General features: G+C 36.8%; 1 long non-coding RNA gene across 1 annotated transcript in view; it reads right to left on the bottom strand.

Annotated features, from left to right (window-relative positions):
- LOC126334971 (uncharacterized) overlaps positions 1-17,446 on the bottom strand; it is a 109,911-nt gene that overhangs the window by 49,394 nt on the left and 43,071 nt on the right. Inside the window, exons 2-3 of the long non-coding RNA XR_007564793.1 lie at positions 13,193-13,259; positions 4,336-4,484 (exon numbers count right to left, since the gene is read on the bottom strand). This is a non-coding gene — a long non-coding RNA (uncharacterized LOC126334971). The remainder of the gene's footprint in view (positions 1-4,335; positions 4,485-13,192; positions 13,260-17,446) is intronic.

Genomic DNA, 17,446 nt, shown 5'->3' with positions numbered 1-17,446 from the left:
CAAGTGTTAACTATGATTAAATTATGCTCTGTGCAAAATTCTACCAGACAGCTTCCTCTTTCATTTCTTACACCCAATCCATATTCACCTACTATGTTTCCTTCTCTCCCTTTTCCTACTATCAAATTCCAGTCACCCATGACTATTAAATTTTTGTCTCCCTTCACTACCTGAATAATTTCTTTTATCTCATCATACATTTCATCTATTTCTTCATCATCTGCAGAGCTAGTTGGCATATAAACTTGTACTACTGTAGTAGGTGTGGACTTCGTGTCTATCTTGGCCACAATAATGGGTTCACTATGCTATGCTTTGTTTGTAGTAGCTTACTCGTTCTCCTATTTTTTTTATTCATTATTAAACCTACTCATGCATTACCCCTATTTGATTTTGTATTTATAACCCTGTATTCACCTGACCGAAAGTCTTGTTCCTCCTGCCACCAAACTTCACTAATTCCCACTATATCTAACTTTAACGTATCCATTTCCCTTTTTAAATTTTCTAACCTACCTGCCCGATTAAGGGATCTGACATTCCACACTCTGATCCATAGAATGCCAGTTTTCTTTCTCCTGATAACGACGTCCTTCTGAGTAGTCCCTGCCCGGAGATCTGAATGGAGGACTATTTTACCTCCAGAATATTTTACCCAAGAGGACACCATCATCATTTAACCATACAGTAAAGCTGCATGCCCTCAGGAAAATTATGGCTGTAGTTTCCCCTTGCTTTCAGCCGTTCGCAGTGCCAGCACAGCAAGGCCATTTTGATTAGTGTTGGAAGGCCAGATCAGTCAATCATCCAGACTGTTGCCCCTGCAACTACTGAAAAGGCTGCTGCCCTTTCCCTTCAGGTCCCTTCAGGACCCACGGTCAGTCTGGCCTCTCAACAGATATTCCTCTGTTGTAGTTGCACCTACAGTACGGCCATCTGTATCGCTAAGGCACGCAAGACTCCCCACCAGTGGCTGGGTCCATGGTTCATGGGGGGCGGGGAGAACGTAGAAAATTGGAAACAATACATTAAATCTCATGCTCATACGACAATAGCTCATTCATTCCAAAGATCATTCTGCCACAGAGCTGCACTGCAGATGCAGTGTGTTTTCTACATCAGCCAATATAATCACTGTTGGGCTGTCACAACTGTTAGGCATGAAACCGTAGGTGTAATATTACATATTGTAATGTGCCAATCTGTACAATTTGTTAATTTATACTTGATTATTACTTGCTATATTCTGGCTGCTTTTACTTTCATAAGTAGAAAGTTCTGAAGTGTGAACTCACTCTAAAGGTATATGTGGTGCTAACTAGAGTTCTGGCCACTGCCTATGATGCATGCCCTATTTATTTTCCCACACTGTTCTACAATTCAGTGCCTTCCAAAATAATGTAGGAAAATTTTTGTATGACTCAGTTAATTTATTTCAGTTCAGTTTCAAGTATCACATACCTACTAGTACTGATCCCACTCGCACTACAATTAGACACTCATTTATCACTTGTGTATATGAGTTTACCATTGTTGATTTCTGACAGTATGGTGTCTTTTAATTATATAACAAGTTTCTCAGTACAAAATTAATCCTGTGCTTCAAAATTATTACTTTAACCATGATGATTTTTTTCAAATGTATACGTGTTCTACTCACACAACGGGTTTAGCATGGCTTCCTCACTCCCTTGCACCAAACTATTTCCAGGTGCCAACCTGCCCTTCTAAAACTATTTGACATCCCCATCAATGATGCCACTGTGCTGTACCAAAGAAGCTTAAGAATAGCTTCAATCTGTAAAGTACAGGATCAACACCTCTACCCTTACAACATAATTCTCATAATGATGTTTGTATTAATAATATCCTATTTACACTAATGGTATTCCCCCAAAAGATTATTCCATATCTTACAACAAATTCAAAGCAGTTGCATATGACACTTGCATATAACAGTACTGTCACTACAAAAGCAATAGTGCTTAATATCTTTGCCGACTAGCTTATGTGAGAAACCCGTGACAGTTTATTTATTTTTTCTGCAAATATCCTTAGCAATTTGACAGTATCTGCTCCAGTAAGTTCCTGATTTTTGTAGAAGTTATTTGATTTTGACTGTTTAGTTTTAATCTGTGTCAGTTGGGTCTTTGTCATGTTTAATTTTAATCTATTTAGAAGCAACTAATTTTTTATGCTTACTAGGCTACAAATGCCTCTTCAAGGAATGTGTTTTGTGATTTCAGTTTCATGAATACAGATTTGTTAGCTGCAAAAAACATTATATTAAGAGAAAATCATTCATATAAATTAAAAAACAGCACTGGCTTAAAATGTTGTTGTTGTTGTTGTTGTTGTTGTTGTTGTCTTCAGTCCTGAGACTGGTTTGATGCAGCTGTCCATGCTACCCTATCCTGTGCAAGCTTCTTCATCTCCCAGTACCTACTGCAACCTACATCCTTCTGAATCTATTTAGTGTATTCATCTCTTGGTCTCTCTCTATGATTTTTACCCTCCACACTGCCCTCCAACACTAAATTGCTGATCCCTTGATGCCTCAGAACATGTCCTACCAACCGATCCCTTCTTCTAGTCAAGTTGTGCCACAAATTTCTCTTCTCCCCAATCCTATTCAATACCTCCTCATTAGTTATGTGATATACCCATCTAATCTTCAGCATTCTTCTGTAGCACCACATTTCAAAAGCTTCTACTCTCTTCTTGTCCAAACTATTTATCGTCCATGTTTCACTTCCATACATGGCTATACTCCATACAAATACTTGCAGAAACGACTTCCTGACACTTAGATCTATACTCGATGTTAACAAATTTCTCTTCTTCAGAAACGCTTTCCTTGCCATTGCCAGTCTACATTTTATATCCTCTCTACTTCGACCATCATCAGTAATTTTGCTCCCCAAATAGCAAAACTCCTTTACTACTTTAAGTGTCTCATTTCCTAATCTAATTCCCTCAGCATCACCCGACTTAATTCTACTACATTCCATTATCCTCATTTTGTATTTGTTGATGTTCATCTTATATCCTCCTTTCAAGACACTGTCCATTCCATTCAGCTGCTCTTCCAGGTCCTTTGCTGTCTCTGACAGAATTACTATGTCATCGTCAAACCTCAAAGTTTTTATTTCTTCTCCATGGATTTTAATACCTACTCCAAATTTTTCTTTTGTTTCCTTCACTGCTTAAAATGATACCTAGTGTGAATCCCTATTAAATAATTTTCCAGTTAGAGAAAAATTTGCCATACCTAATGGTACAACAAACCTTTGCTTTATCTCTGTTAAACATGCTTTTAACCATTTTAAAGCACTGCCATTAATTCCATATCTTTCTCATTTATGGGGCAGCCACGAGTGGTTTACTACCATTACACAAAATTCCTGTGACTTTTTGGGACTTGTCCAAAGATAGGTAAATTTTCTCATCAAATTTGGTCTTGGCACATGTTGTAAAATGAATTATCTACGCACATGATTGCAGTAGGAATATCATTCCAGACATTTGTGATAAATGGTGTCACATTTCTCCCACCTGCTGATCTTGTGTTTTGCACTTTCACCCCTTAAATCATTTAGTAATCATCTCTGTCCTCAAATCTGAACTGCCTACACATAAAGCTGCATGAAAATATGTTGCAATGCTCACAGAAGGATACACCATTCTACATGAATTACGGAATGTCTCACCATGCTACTACCCACAAAACTTGTGTTTTGCACATTCTATATATCAAACTGTGTCTCTTTATCATTTTCCTGATGTCGTTCACTACAGAATCCATCTTTTGTGTGTCACAACATCTAAATTTATCCTTGTTTCTTAGCTTTGTCTTATCTGTAATATGAACAAGCACAAAAAGCCCACTACTGTATATAATAATTACATTTCTGCACTATTTCTAAATTGATCCACTTTGCTCCTATAAACTCAGTGTTGGACTTCATTATGTCTTTCATGTCTACTATTTTGTGACAGTCTTTTTGTTGCACTTAGCCTGCGACTCAGCATCTCTGCTACATGGTGAGTAGCAACTACCCATTTTATGATATTGTTACATTCCAGCCTGGGTTTTCCATTGTTTGATTTTGTCTCCATTTTGGTCTATTATTCTCAGGTTGGGAACCCAATATTTCCCTTATTCATTTCTCTGCCTCCCCTCCCCCCCCCCCCCCCCACATGTTCTTAACACCACAGTCTAAATGATACTACTCTGATTTAAATACTTACAGATGAATATCATGCTCCTCACCCCTGCAACCCACCTAAAAATGAAAAGAGCAAGAAACTAACATGTAATCAATGTGTTCTTACCTTCAAGGCCAATGGACGTCCAATTTCTGGAGTTTTTGATAGAGAGTTTTCATGAATAGGCTGGGTAAATGCTGGCCAGGGTGTTTCATGTTCATACTTTGACAGACTTGTGAAAAGTTCATACCCACATTCTGAGCAAACATAAGTTCCTGTGCAACAAAAAGTATTTAGAAAACATTAGAATTCTAGCATTTGAGAAACAATTAGCCATGAAAAAGTCGTAACTTTTAAATAAAATCATAAGTTCAAGGAATTAAATTTAATAATAAAATAAAATCTGATATGAGAGAATTTTTATGACATATGCTATAAGAAGTGACAAAAAAGTAAGAGAGACTGATTTCATTGTCTGACACTCATGCTTTAAGTTATTTGCTGGACTGGAACTGACACTGAAACTGGATCACTGTCTCTCAGTGCAGCATACAGATAACAGCCTCCTGCATGAATGTACTTCCTACACCATGTTTGCCCATACTAAAACATGTAATGTTGATATCTCCTTATCTGGTGCTTTAAAAGTATTTCATAGTTGAGTACCACTTCAATAAAAGGTCTTAATGTCTTTCCTTCAGGGACTAAAGTAGACAAAAGTAAAAAGATTGAGATTATGTTTAATGATGCAAAATATTTTTCACTCAATTTTTGACTTGAGGGCATAATGTGGGCAATAATTGTCCTGATAAATTTTTAACTGGCTGGACTATGAGTTCTTGATGGTATGTTATGACACAGGCATACATATGTAAAATTTACATATGTAAAATTTACATATGTGTTCCTGTGGCTGTATATGTGCGGATGGATATGTGTGTGTGGCTGAGTGTATACCTGTCCTTTTTTCCCCCCTACGGTAAGTCTTTACGCTCCCGGGATTGGAATGACTCCTTAGCCTCTCCCTTAAAACCCACCTCCTTTCATCTTTCCTTCTCCTTCCCTCTTTCCTGATGAAGCAACCTTGGGTTGCAAAAGCTTGAAATTTGTGTGTGTGTTTGAGTGTTTTTTATTATCTCTTTCTGGTAAGTTACAGCATCTTTTTTTATATATATTTTTCCCACGTGGAATGTTTCCCTTTATTATATTCATATTTAAACTAAATGAATGTTAGAAATGAATGACAAAAATTAAATTCAACAAATTACTTGCATCCCATAAACCTAATATAGGTTGTTGGACATACATGCATATTTTAATATTTTATAAGAATTGTCTGCCTGAACTTGGAATTGACAGTTACATGGTTTTTTGTCAAGTTTCAAATTCAGGAAGCACTAGTGCAGAAATTTCATTGCCTTGGTTCTAGTTTGACATGTCAAGGGGATGAGTAGTGAAGGGCTACTGCATTCTGCCTTTGATGATTCCTCATGCCAATTATTATGCTTATGTCTGCTGGAGTTAGGCAAGGATATGGACCCGTAATAGGTCATCCAAGCAGATGTTACAGAAAGGTTGTAAAAAGACAGTTATATTAATTTTTTGGAATAGCAATTGAAACTGTGTTCTAGTTGAGTAACTGAACTCTAGTGTGATTCAGGACAGTCAAGATTAATTGTGATGCATTCAAGTCAATGAACCAATGAATTCATTTGAAATGAGTGGGTATGCAATTATGTGTAGACAGTGTGGAACAGTGATGCATAAACAGTGATTATGCGTGTATCATGAACTTTATGTAGATGTGTCATGAGAACAGTGTGAGTGACACAAGTATGAACTGCTGTGTGGACTGAACCAGATTTTGATCTTAAAGATACTATCTTGCAATTTTGAAATTCTCTTGATGATAGTTACTGTGAATTGAACAGTATCATTCACAAATACCTCTGCTGTGTATTAATCCATTCCCTTGCACTGCTGCAAATTGATTTTATTTTGTAATTGTAACATTTGAAGGCTTCATGTACTTTGCCATCATCTGCTGGATGACGCCTTTCTGAGCCAGTTTCTTCATCTCTGAGGATGTTTGCTGACTGCCTCACCTCATAGCTTTGGCTGATACTCACTTCGCTTATCCCAATACTCCACATACTGTCTCATCATTCACTGCACCATCAATATTGCTGACACTATTTTTATGTCACAGTTGGGCTACTATTGTCTCCAAGATCAGAAGAATAATACAATAATACGAAAGATGGTTTTTTTTTTTTTTTTTTTTTTTTTTTCTTCCATGCTGCCAGCAAATGTACTCAAACTTTACTAATCTTCCACTTATATCAAGACAAAATGAACATAATACATAACACTCATGCACATGTGTTATGCGCTGAAAGCAATAATTATGTTATTATGTTACTAAGTTTTTCAGTTTCATGAAATACCTGAAACAAAGTGCATCTACAATAAGTGTTGATAGGCAACCAAAATTAGTTGCAATGTTTTGATAATATGTTCACTGCTTCACCTGACAATATTTAATTTTTTTATTTACTATATTCAAAACAAGTGTAAACACAAATTATTATAGCAATAATGTAACTCAGGGCTGTAGACTCAGTGCTTTACCATGAACTTCCCTTGAGATATGCCTGAAGGGGTAAGCAAGTTGTAAGATTCCAGAAAGTGAAGGTATCCAGTCTTGAGCAATGTAATTGTGTGTAAAGGAATTGTTGTCAATGTCAAAGTATATAATATTGAATGAAAACAACATCAAATGATCTGTACACAACAACAAATAGATCTATATAGCAAAACATGCAAACTCTTTAAGATCAGATGTATACAGGATATGTCACAAAAGTCCCCAGAAATTTTTTAAAACTATTTATTCATTATCAGTTTGCAATCTTTTCAGTGCCTTTCAAAGTATTCTCCCCCTTGATTTGATGCACCATTGCCAAGGCTTCAATGATTGAAGGTGCCCTCGGAGTTGTCAATGGGAATCTCCTTCACAGCATTGTCGAAACTGCTTTTACTGCCTCCGGCATCCTATGCTGAGTTCCTTTCAGCTTTCTTTTGATACTTGGGAACAAAAAGAAGTCCATTGGTGCCAGATTGGGGCTGTATGGTGTGTGAGGCAGCATTGCCATACCCATTTTGGCCAGCATTTCAGAGGCAATAAGCGCAGTGTCAATTAACATGTTGTCATGGTGCACAATCCAAAGATCATGAATTTCCTTTTGGAAACGCTGAATCCTGAAGTGCAACAACTCCAGTGCTTCACAGTGGAACTCCTTGTTGACTGTTTGTTCTTGTGACATGAATTAACTGTGAACCACACTTTTCCAGTCAAAAATTTAGTATTGCCTTAATTTATGATTTGCTCACCCTTGCTTTTTTTCAAGTGAGGGGACTGCTTAGTGTGCCACTCACTGCTCTGATGTTTTGTTTTGGAAAATGCTCAAAAATCCATGTCTTGTACCCTGTGATCACTCTGTCCAAAAATTCTGAGTCCATTTTGTAACACTCATGCAAATCCTGGCACTTCAACAAACGCTGCTCCTTCATTTCACTCATCAGGACTTTTGGCACCATTTTTGTGCATACTGCAATCATCTGAACAATTAATTGTTAGACCTCATTCACAATATGATGCACTTTCTGCACCAAGTCATCCATTTGTGGTGTCAATTTGCATCCCATGTGGGTGTTGTCATTGAAGGACTCCTAACCTTCCCAGAACTTCTTGTCCCATATGAAAGTTTGGCTTTGTTTCATTGCCCCATCACCATATGGCATATCATGTTTATATTATGAGTTTACTGTTCTCCAGAGTAGCTATTGTCTGTGCGGTAGCAGTCTTCTGCGCTCAGTGCATATTGTTCTCTCTGCCGCTCATCATTTGGTCAGAGCCCATTATGGCATTAATAACTGAATTATGATATATTCTGCTCTGGTTCGATCAAGAAGTGGGGCATGTGCATTCTTACAGCACTGAGATCACCATTTTGACCATTAAGAATATTGTAATGATATTTGTGGATTATTGGGAAGATACTAATAAATGTCTCCACCATCAAAGCGCAAGGCTTAAGCTTCTATTTACATGCTCGAGCAATTATTCTCACACAGTATAATTATCTGTTTTTTCCCATCAGAGAATATTTCTTTTATGGAAGCTCAAAATTTAGTGCAGACTTCAATGTGAGATGCTTATAATAGTTTCCACACCAAAACTTTGTCCCAAAAACTAACAGAAAATCCAAAGAGATTCTGGTCATATGTGAAGTATGTTAGTGGCAAGACACAATCAATGCCTTCTTGGTGCGACAGCAATGGAGATACTATCGAAGAAAGTGCTGCCAAACCACAGCTACTAAACACAGCCTTCTGAAATGCCTTCGCAAAAGAAAATGAAGTAAATATTCCAGAATTTGAATCAAGAACAGTTGCCAACATGAGTAACATAGAAGTAGGTATCCTCAGAGTAGTGAAGCAGCTTAAATCACTTATTAATTAAGCAAGTCTTCTGTTCCATTCTGGTTCCAATTAGGCTTCTTTTGGAGTATGCTGATGCAATAGGTCCATACTTAAAAATCATATGCAACAGTTCACTCAACGGAAGATCCATACCCAAATACTGGAAAGTTGCACAGATCACACCAATATTCAAGAAAGGTAGTAGGAGTAATCCACTGAATTGCAGGCCCATACTATTAACATATATGAAACAGGATTTTGGGACATATATTGTGTTCAAACATTATGAATCACCTAAGAGAAAATGGTCTATTGACACACAGTCAACATGGATTTAGAAAATATCATTCTTGTGAAACAAAACTAGTTCTTTACTCACTTGAAGTTTTGAGTGCTATTGACAGGGGATTCCGTATTGATTGCATATTTCTAGATTTTCAGAAGGCTTCTGACATTGTACACAGGAGCAGCTTGTAGTGAAATTGCGTGCTTATGGAATATCTTTTGTTTTGTGACAGGATTCGTCATTTCCTGTCAGAGAGGTCACAGTTCATAGTAACTGACGGAAAGTCATCGAGTAAAACAGAAATGATTTCTGGCATTCCACAAGGTAGTGTTATAGGCCCCTTGCTGTTCCTCATTTATATAAACAATTTGGGAGACAATCTGAGCAACTGTCTTAGGTTACTGACTAGTGAAGTCATCAGAAGATCAAAACAAATTGCAAAATGGTTTAGAAGAGATATCTGTATGGTGCAAAAATTGGCAACTGACCCTAAATAACAAAAAGTGTGAGGTCATCCACATAAGTGCTAAAAGGAATTCATTAAACTTCAGTTACATGACAAATCAGTCAAATCTACAGGCTGTAAATTGAACTAAATACCTAGGAATTACAATTATGAATAACTTAAATTGAAAGGAACACTTAGAGAATGTTGCAGCAAAGGCTAACCAAAGACTTTGTTTTATTGGCAAGACACTTAGAAAGTGTTACAGATCCACTAAGGAGACTGCCTACACTGCGATTATCCACCATCTTTTAAAATACTGCTGCATGGTGTGGGATCTTTACCAGATAGGATTGAGAGAGTACATCGAAAAAGTTCAAAGCAGGGCAGCAAGTTTTGTATTATTGCAGAATGTCACTGAAATTATACAGGATTTTTGATGGACATCACTAAAACACAGGCGTTTTTTATTGCAGAGAAATCTTCTCATGATATTCCAATCACCAGCTTTTCCTCCAAATGCAAAAATATTTTGCTGGTGCTGACCTACATAAGGATAAATGATACCATGATAAAACAGGGGAAATCCGAGCTTGTATAGTGCAGGGAAAGAACTAACACCTATATCTTTCTATACAAGATTGGAATAATAGAAAATTGTGAAGATTGTTCAATGAACAAGCACTTAAATGTGATTTGCAGAGTATCCATACAGATGTAGATGTAGACATGGTATGGTGGATATTACCAGTTTACTGTCTGGAATCACACAGCATGCAGTTTGGTGATGAATTTATTTCAGTCTTTACTGTTGAGTATTTCAAAATTTATCCGTGCTAACCATCATCTGTACAATTAAGCACACATTGCGCCATGTGTAGCTCCATACCAACTACTCAAAAGAGAAAAACTGCTACAATGAAAGTAGGGAAAAGGGGTTCATTCAAATATAAATATTAAATTCTTTGTTAGTAATATATTTTTATACATCTTGAATGTCCCTTCAGTGTTATCCAGTCTGTACTTTTAGCACACAGTAAAAGAAACGAAGAAGAAATTCAGAATAGGAATTAAATGAGAAAAAATTACTTAAAGGTTAAGAGGATATAAAATGCAAACTGAAAACAGCAAGAAAAGAATTTATGAAGACAAGAATTTGTTAACATTTAATACAAAAAAAAGTGTTGCCAGTAATAAGTATTTTCTGAAGGTGTTTGTCTAGCTGGCAGGCTTGCAAGGAAGTGAAATGTGGATGATAAGAAGTTTAGGAAACTAAATGTAATGCTATACTAGATGTGTAGCTCAAATACCTAAAGATGAGGTACTGAACCAGATTGTGGAGAAAAGAAATTTATGGCACAACTTGATTAAAAAATGGGATTGTTTGCTAGGATGCATGCTGAGGCATCACAGACTAGTCAATTTGGTAATGGAGACAAATTTGGGTGTGAAAAATTGAAAAATTGTAAAGGGAGACCAAAACTGAATACAGTAAATAGGTTTCAACAGATGTATTTTGCAGTAGTTATTCAGAGATGAAGATCCTTCCACAGGATAGACTAGTTTAGTGTGCTGCATCAAACTAGTCACTGGAGGAAGGATGCAAAAATGAATTAATAATTGACTTGGCTCTGATCAATTGAATGCTGCCTTACAATACAGTAAACCACCAAAAACTATTACTCACACACTATGATATTACTAGGGATCATCAGTGAGTAAAAATTATAGAATCTTTACTGCACAACCAACAATTCTACATCACTCTGGAAGGAGAAAAAAAGTCTCTGGAGAAAGTAGCAAATGGTCTTGCTCAAGGAATTCTTCTAGCTCCCATCCTGTTCAGAATATATACAAATGATCAGCCAATACCCAAAGATATGAGACATTTTCTCTATGCTGACAATTTGGGTATCACAGAATGCGAAGAACCTTTGAAGAAATAGAGGCACAGTTGGAGAATACCTAAAGTGTGTCAACATATTACAATGATACCTCCCTCAAATCAAATCCCACTAAAATGGAAGTTTGTGCTTTTCACTCGCACACAAGCCTAGCAAATAGAAGGCTGCACATTAACTGCAAATGATCTACCCTTGAACCAACATATCTCAGAGTGATGCTTGACAGGTCCCTCACATACAAACATCATTGTGAAAAATAAAACAAAAAAACGGTAACTGCAAGGAATAATATCCTTAAAAACCTAACTGGCAGTATTGTGCTAAGAACCACTGCTTCAGGACTTTGGTTTTCCACAGCTGAGTATGTGTGCTCTGTCTGGTCTAGATCAGTGCATGCAAAAAAATTCAGCATAATTCTTAATGAAACCTGTAGGCTAGTAACAGGGTGCATGAAGCCCACTCCAATGAAAAGCTCCACAAAGTTTCAGGTTTCAGCAGTCGCAAGTCTTTTAAGGTAGCTCATGAACATAACAAGTAGCTCAAAGAGATAGTTTATGAGCATCATTCACTAGACGGTAGTCTTTATGGATTAAAAAGCTAAAATCAAGATATCAGTTCCTTAGTTACACCTTGGATGAAACCCCATGCGCGGCCACTCCATTTCAGAACATCCAACAAGTTGTGCTGAATTAAGCTACAGTTTATGGAAAATGCTTAACTGTATCAGTACGGTGTCGGTGCTGTAAAAATTAATCTGACAAAATGGGGTCTACTAGAACCTGATGAAAATAAGTACAAATGTGGAGAAATACAAAACATGGAGCATTTTCCAACATGCCAAAATTGTCCTGCACGTTGCTTCCTAGATGATCTCTGGCTAAGTAGGCCTGAAGCTTTTAACTTAGCACATTATTGGGCCGAAAAAGTAACAGCTCCAGACACAAAAAAGTAAAATAAGTATTGGACTAAAGACCACTGTGGAAACAACAGAAGATTATGGGTACCTTGGCTCTCTTTCTAAACTCCCAAATCAAATCTAGCATTATACAGGGTGGGGCAAATGAAAATGGCCCAGGAAAAGGAGTCCCAGGGGGAAAAAACGCAGCAGAGGAAAGGAAATACAGTACTAGCCATATTTTTAAAGTGGCCATCATTCATTTCTTAGCAGTTCTGGGCATGTTTCGAATGCCTTTGATTTGTTCAAAACAGATTCTTTCTGATACCATTTTTGGACTAAGTGTTGCACAGCAGTCTTTGCTGGCACTGACTCCATTAAATTTCTCAGCAAACAACTGACCATACCATTTCCATGACTTTGTTGTCACATAACTTTCCACAATGAACATCTGCTGCTCCACCATGAGTACTATTATCTCCTTTGCACCGCTCCACTCACATTGACATAAACCACACTATGTTCTGAACTGGTATGGATCACATTGCAGGCATACATGTGGTGTGCACATCATGGAATGTTGTTATATGCATACATTCACGTCCAATCGTATCCACTCCTTCAGGCCACTTTTATTTTCCTGACCCTGTATTTATACTTTGTGCCCAAATTAATAAAACTTTTCTAAGTTATAATCTTCCATTCTTATTTGTCTACACATTTTCATACTTTGGCATGTTGTAATGGATGGTCTTCTTATCTAAATAATTTGTTTACTTAAGATCAAAGTGCTATTATGGTTTCATTTACCTAATTTTCTCTCTTTCCAATATTTCAGCATTTTATTAAGGCATTTTGTAACAAATAACGAAAAAAGACCACTGTTAAATGACCTTACAAGTAAGTAGAAATATTGCAACAAGAAGTTGCACACACACAATGCTTTAAATTCTTTGTTGTAACATTACCTGATTCAAAATGATCTCGATAATATTCTTCACCCCTCCATGAGCAAAATGCCATTTTTGATTATATCTGAAAACAGCAACAAATTTTAAATTACAATCATGATCATCATTGGTGGAACAAATTTTAAAGACATGATGACTGCCATACAACAGCAAAAACGATTACTTAAAACAATAATGCTAAGGTCACAACACTCTTCCAATACTCTTAAATTGGCCCACAATGGTTTGATTATTAATGTGTTTGCTTGCAGAGTATAATTGTCCTGGTTTTGAAGCTAATTTAGCGCCTATCCTGATTGAGTGACTCATCCACAAGGCAAATTGTTCATAAAAATTTGAAATATGTGTACTGCAACAATTACAACAAGGAAGCATATGCATCAGGCTGAAATATTACACAACAAATAAAGAGTAAAACACAAACATACAGGATCTTGGAAACAATATCACATAATTTTCAATTCAGTAAAATGACAGAGTAAAATGAGGCATATCATATTCAAGCCATTTTTCCTTTTACTGTGTATCATTTAAAGATTTATTCAACATTGTATAGTTTTGATCATTGACTAAATGGTAAGCAATATTAAATCTACATCTACATAGATATTTCACAAGCCACCACATGGTGCATGGTGGAAGGTACCCTGTACCACTACTAGACATTTCCTTTCATATTCCACTCGTTAATAGAGCAAGAGAAAAACAACTGTCTATATGCCTCCGTATAAGCCCTAATTCCACGTATCTTATCTTCATGGTCCTTATGCTCAAAGCATGTTGGCAGCAGTAGAATTGTTTGGCAATCAGCTTCAAATGTGGTTCTCTAAATTTTCTCAACAGTGTTTCTTGAAAAGAATGTCACCTCCCCTCCAGGTACTCCCATTTGAGTTCCTGAAGCATGTCTGTAACACTTACAAGTTGTTGAAACCTACTAGTAACAAATCTAGCAACCCGCCTCTGAATTGCTTCGATGTTTTCCTTCAATCCGACCTGGTACTGATGCCAAACACTCGAACAGTACTCAAGAGTAGTTCACACCAGTGACATATATGCGGTCTCCTTTAAAAGTGAATCACACTTTCCTAAAATTCTCCCAATGAAATGAAGTTGACCATTGACCTTCTCCAATACAGTTCTCACACTGTCATTCCATCTCATATCACTTTGCAACATTACGCTCGGATATTTAAATGATTTGACTGTGTCAAGCAAGACATTAATAATACTGTATCCAAACATTACTGGTTTGTTCTTCCTACTCATCTGCATTACCTTATATTTTTCCACATTTAGGGCTAGCTGCCATTCATCACACCAACTGGAAATTTTGTTTACATCTCTTGCATCTTCCTATAGTCACTCAACTTCAACACCTTACTATAGGCCATGGTATTATCAGCAAACAACTGCAGATTGCTGCTCACCCCATCCACAAAATCATTTATTATATAGAGAACAACATCGATCCTATCACACTTCCCTAGCGCACTTATGACGATACCCTTGTGTACGATGAACGCTCAATGTCGAAGACAACATACTGGGTTCTATTACTTAAGAAGTCTTTGAGCCACTCACATAACTGTGAATGTATTCTACATTCTCATATATTCATTAGCAGCCTGCAATGGGGCATCATGTCAAATGTTTTCACGAAATCTAGAAATATGGAATCTGCCTGTTGCCCTTCATCCATAGTTTACAGTATATCATGACTGAAAAGAGCAAGTTGAGTTTTGCACGAGCGATGCTTTCTAGAACCATGCGGATTCATGGACACAAGCTTCTCAATCTTAAGAAAGTTTATTGTGTTCGAACTGAGAATATGTTCAAGGATTCTGCATCAAACAGAAGGGGGGATATTGGTTTGTAATTTTTATGGTCCTTCCCATATACTGGAGTCACATGTGACTCTTTCCAGTTGCTTGGGACTTTGTGCTGGGTGAGAGATTCATGATAAATGTAAGCTAGGTAATGGGCCAATGTCATAGTGTAGTATTTGTAAAATCGAACTGGGACTCCATCCAGACCTGTTGATTTATTTGCTTTCAAATCTTTTAGTTGTTTCTCTACACCAGGGATGGTTATTACTATGCTGTCCATGTGGGAGCCTGTCCAATGGTCAAATGATGATGTGTTTGTGTGATTCCCTGTATGAATGTTTTCTTGAACATGAAATTTAAAACCTCAACTTTCATTTTGCTATTCAACTGCCACATGACACAGATCAACAAGGGACAGATTGAAAGCCTTAGACCCTCTCAGTGATTTTATATAAGACCAGAATTTCCTTGGGTTCTCTGCCAGATCTTTTGCTAAGGTGTGACAGTGGTAGTTGTTGAATGCTTTGTTCATAGATCTTTTCACAGACGCAAAAATCTCTACTAACCTTCACTTGTCAGCATTTGTTTAATGTGTTCCCTTTTGAACTGAGAGTGCAACAGCCTCTCTACTTCCTCAGCATCCTCTGAATTTTGTTACTGAACCATGATAGGTCTTTTCCATTCTTTATCCACTTACTAGACACATAACTCCAGACCAAGATTTACAATCTGCTTAAACTTTGTCCATAATTCCTCTACACATCTTTCATAGAACCATTCTTCAACATGTTCATATTGAGAAGGTTAGTGTTATAAAAACTGATGCTTTTACAAGAATGATATTCCTATTACCATTCCTTCAAATTAGCTGTCACAGTAAATAGAAAACTTTACCTGAGTCACAGAAAGGAACAAAACAAACACAGTGTGTGTGTGTGTGTGTGTGTGTGTGTGTGTGTGTGTGAGAGAGAGAGAGAGAGAGAGAGAGAGAGAGAGAGAGAGAGAGAGAGAGAGAGAGAGAGAGAGAGATATCTATTGTTGACGAAAGCCTTAATGGCCATAAGCTTTATTTGTGAGAGCCTTTTGGTTTGCCTATCTGCAACTCAGAATCTTCACTATACTGTTAGTAGCAACTTCCCTTTTCATAATATTGTTACATTCCATCCTGGATTTTCCATTGTTTGAAAGCTTTACCTGCTTATTCAAATGTAGTTGTGAAGCACATTTTAGAGATGTATACAACAATTAGTACAAACTAAAACTGCAAACATCTAAATTAGTATGTAATAAATATTTAGATAGTAATTAACATGTATTTCCATGCTAAAAAGTAGGGCACAGTATCTCAATTACTTTTGCAGTGAAGTTCTATTGCAAAACTTCTAATATAACTACAAGAAACTTAGTCAGCTATACAGCTGTTAGTACAACAAAAATTCATGTTCAGAAATTTGTTAATTATACATGGGTTGAATTTCAGATTTAGGCATTTACTATATCTATTAACCAATTGATAAATTCCCACTACATAAAATTTTAGCACCTGAGAGTTTGGAATCCAACAAGTACATAAATTCTGGTACCCGATCTCTGGTGTCAAATTCAGGTAACACACTCCAAAAAATCTGCTGAAAACTATCCAGCAACTGAGATATTGCGAAACTCTAGTCCTGAGAATTTTTTTCTCCCAATTTTCTGTACCAGATAATTGCTAACCACAAACAGACACTCCTCTTATCATAATGAACAATCATATTTCCTCTCTCAAATACACAACAACACTGATACACATACCATCACTCATCACATTTGATCTACATACACTACTAACTTTGTGATTACTTAACAGCTCTGATTTTCTTTTATTAGTATAAACTAAATTACAGAATCTATTTCACATTTGGTGGGAATTTCAATTGCTTGTCTTTAACAGGCAAACATGAGTCAGTATGACTTTCTTGCTATCTCATCTTTAAACACACTGACCTACTGCAAAATTCAGTGTAAAGATTGTTTTATATGCCCCATTACTTCCGCAATGCACAAAAACAGAGGGTCCTTTTCAGACAGCTCTCATGTTTACAACTTTAATCTCTTACAGTGTATTAATTTTGCTATTTCTTTCATAGGAACTCTCAGAGGGTGGGGGATATCAAAATACAGTGCCAGAGGAAAAAATATGCAACACAGTCAAAAGCTGTGTTCTGTGACACCAGAGTATAATATGTGCATAATGATGGGTCTTAGTGTTAATGGGTCAGTTGACACTGTCATCAGCAATCAGATGACACTCAGGAAGTCTGTCTCTGCACCATTGCTTTGACTCTGTAAATGTCAAGTTCAGCAGTGAATAGTATTTGCAACATTCATTCTAGGGTACAACCACACACCACCGATAAATATATACTCCAGCTGGAAAGCTTTT

Source organism: Schistocerca gregaria, chromosome 2 (assembly GCF_023897955.1).
Source record: "Schistocerca gregaria isolate iqSchGreg1 chromosome 2, iqSchGreg1.2, whole genome shotgun sequence".
NCBI lineage: Eukaryota > Metazoa > Arthropoda > Insecta > Orthoptera > Acrididae > Schistocerca > Schistocerca gregaria.
The sequence above is the reverse complement of the archived record's forward strand: the minus strand, read 5'-3'. Positions and strand labels throughout refer to the sequence as shown.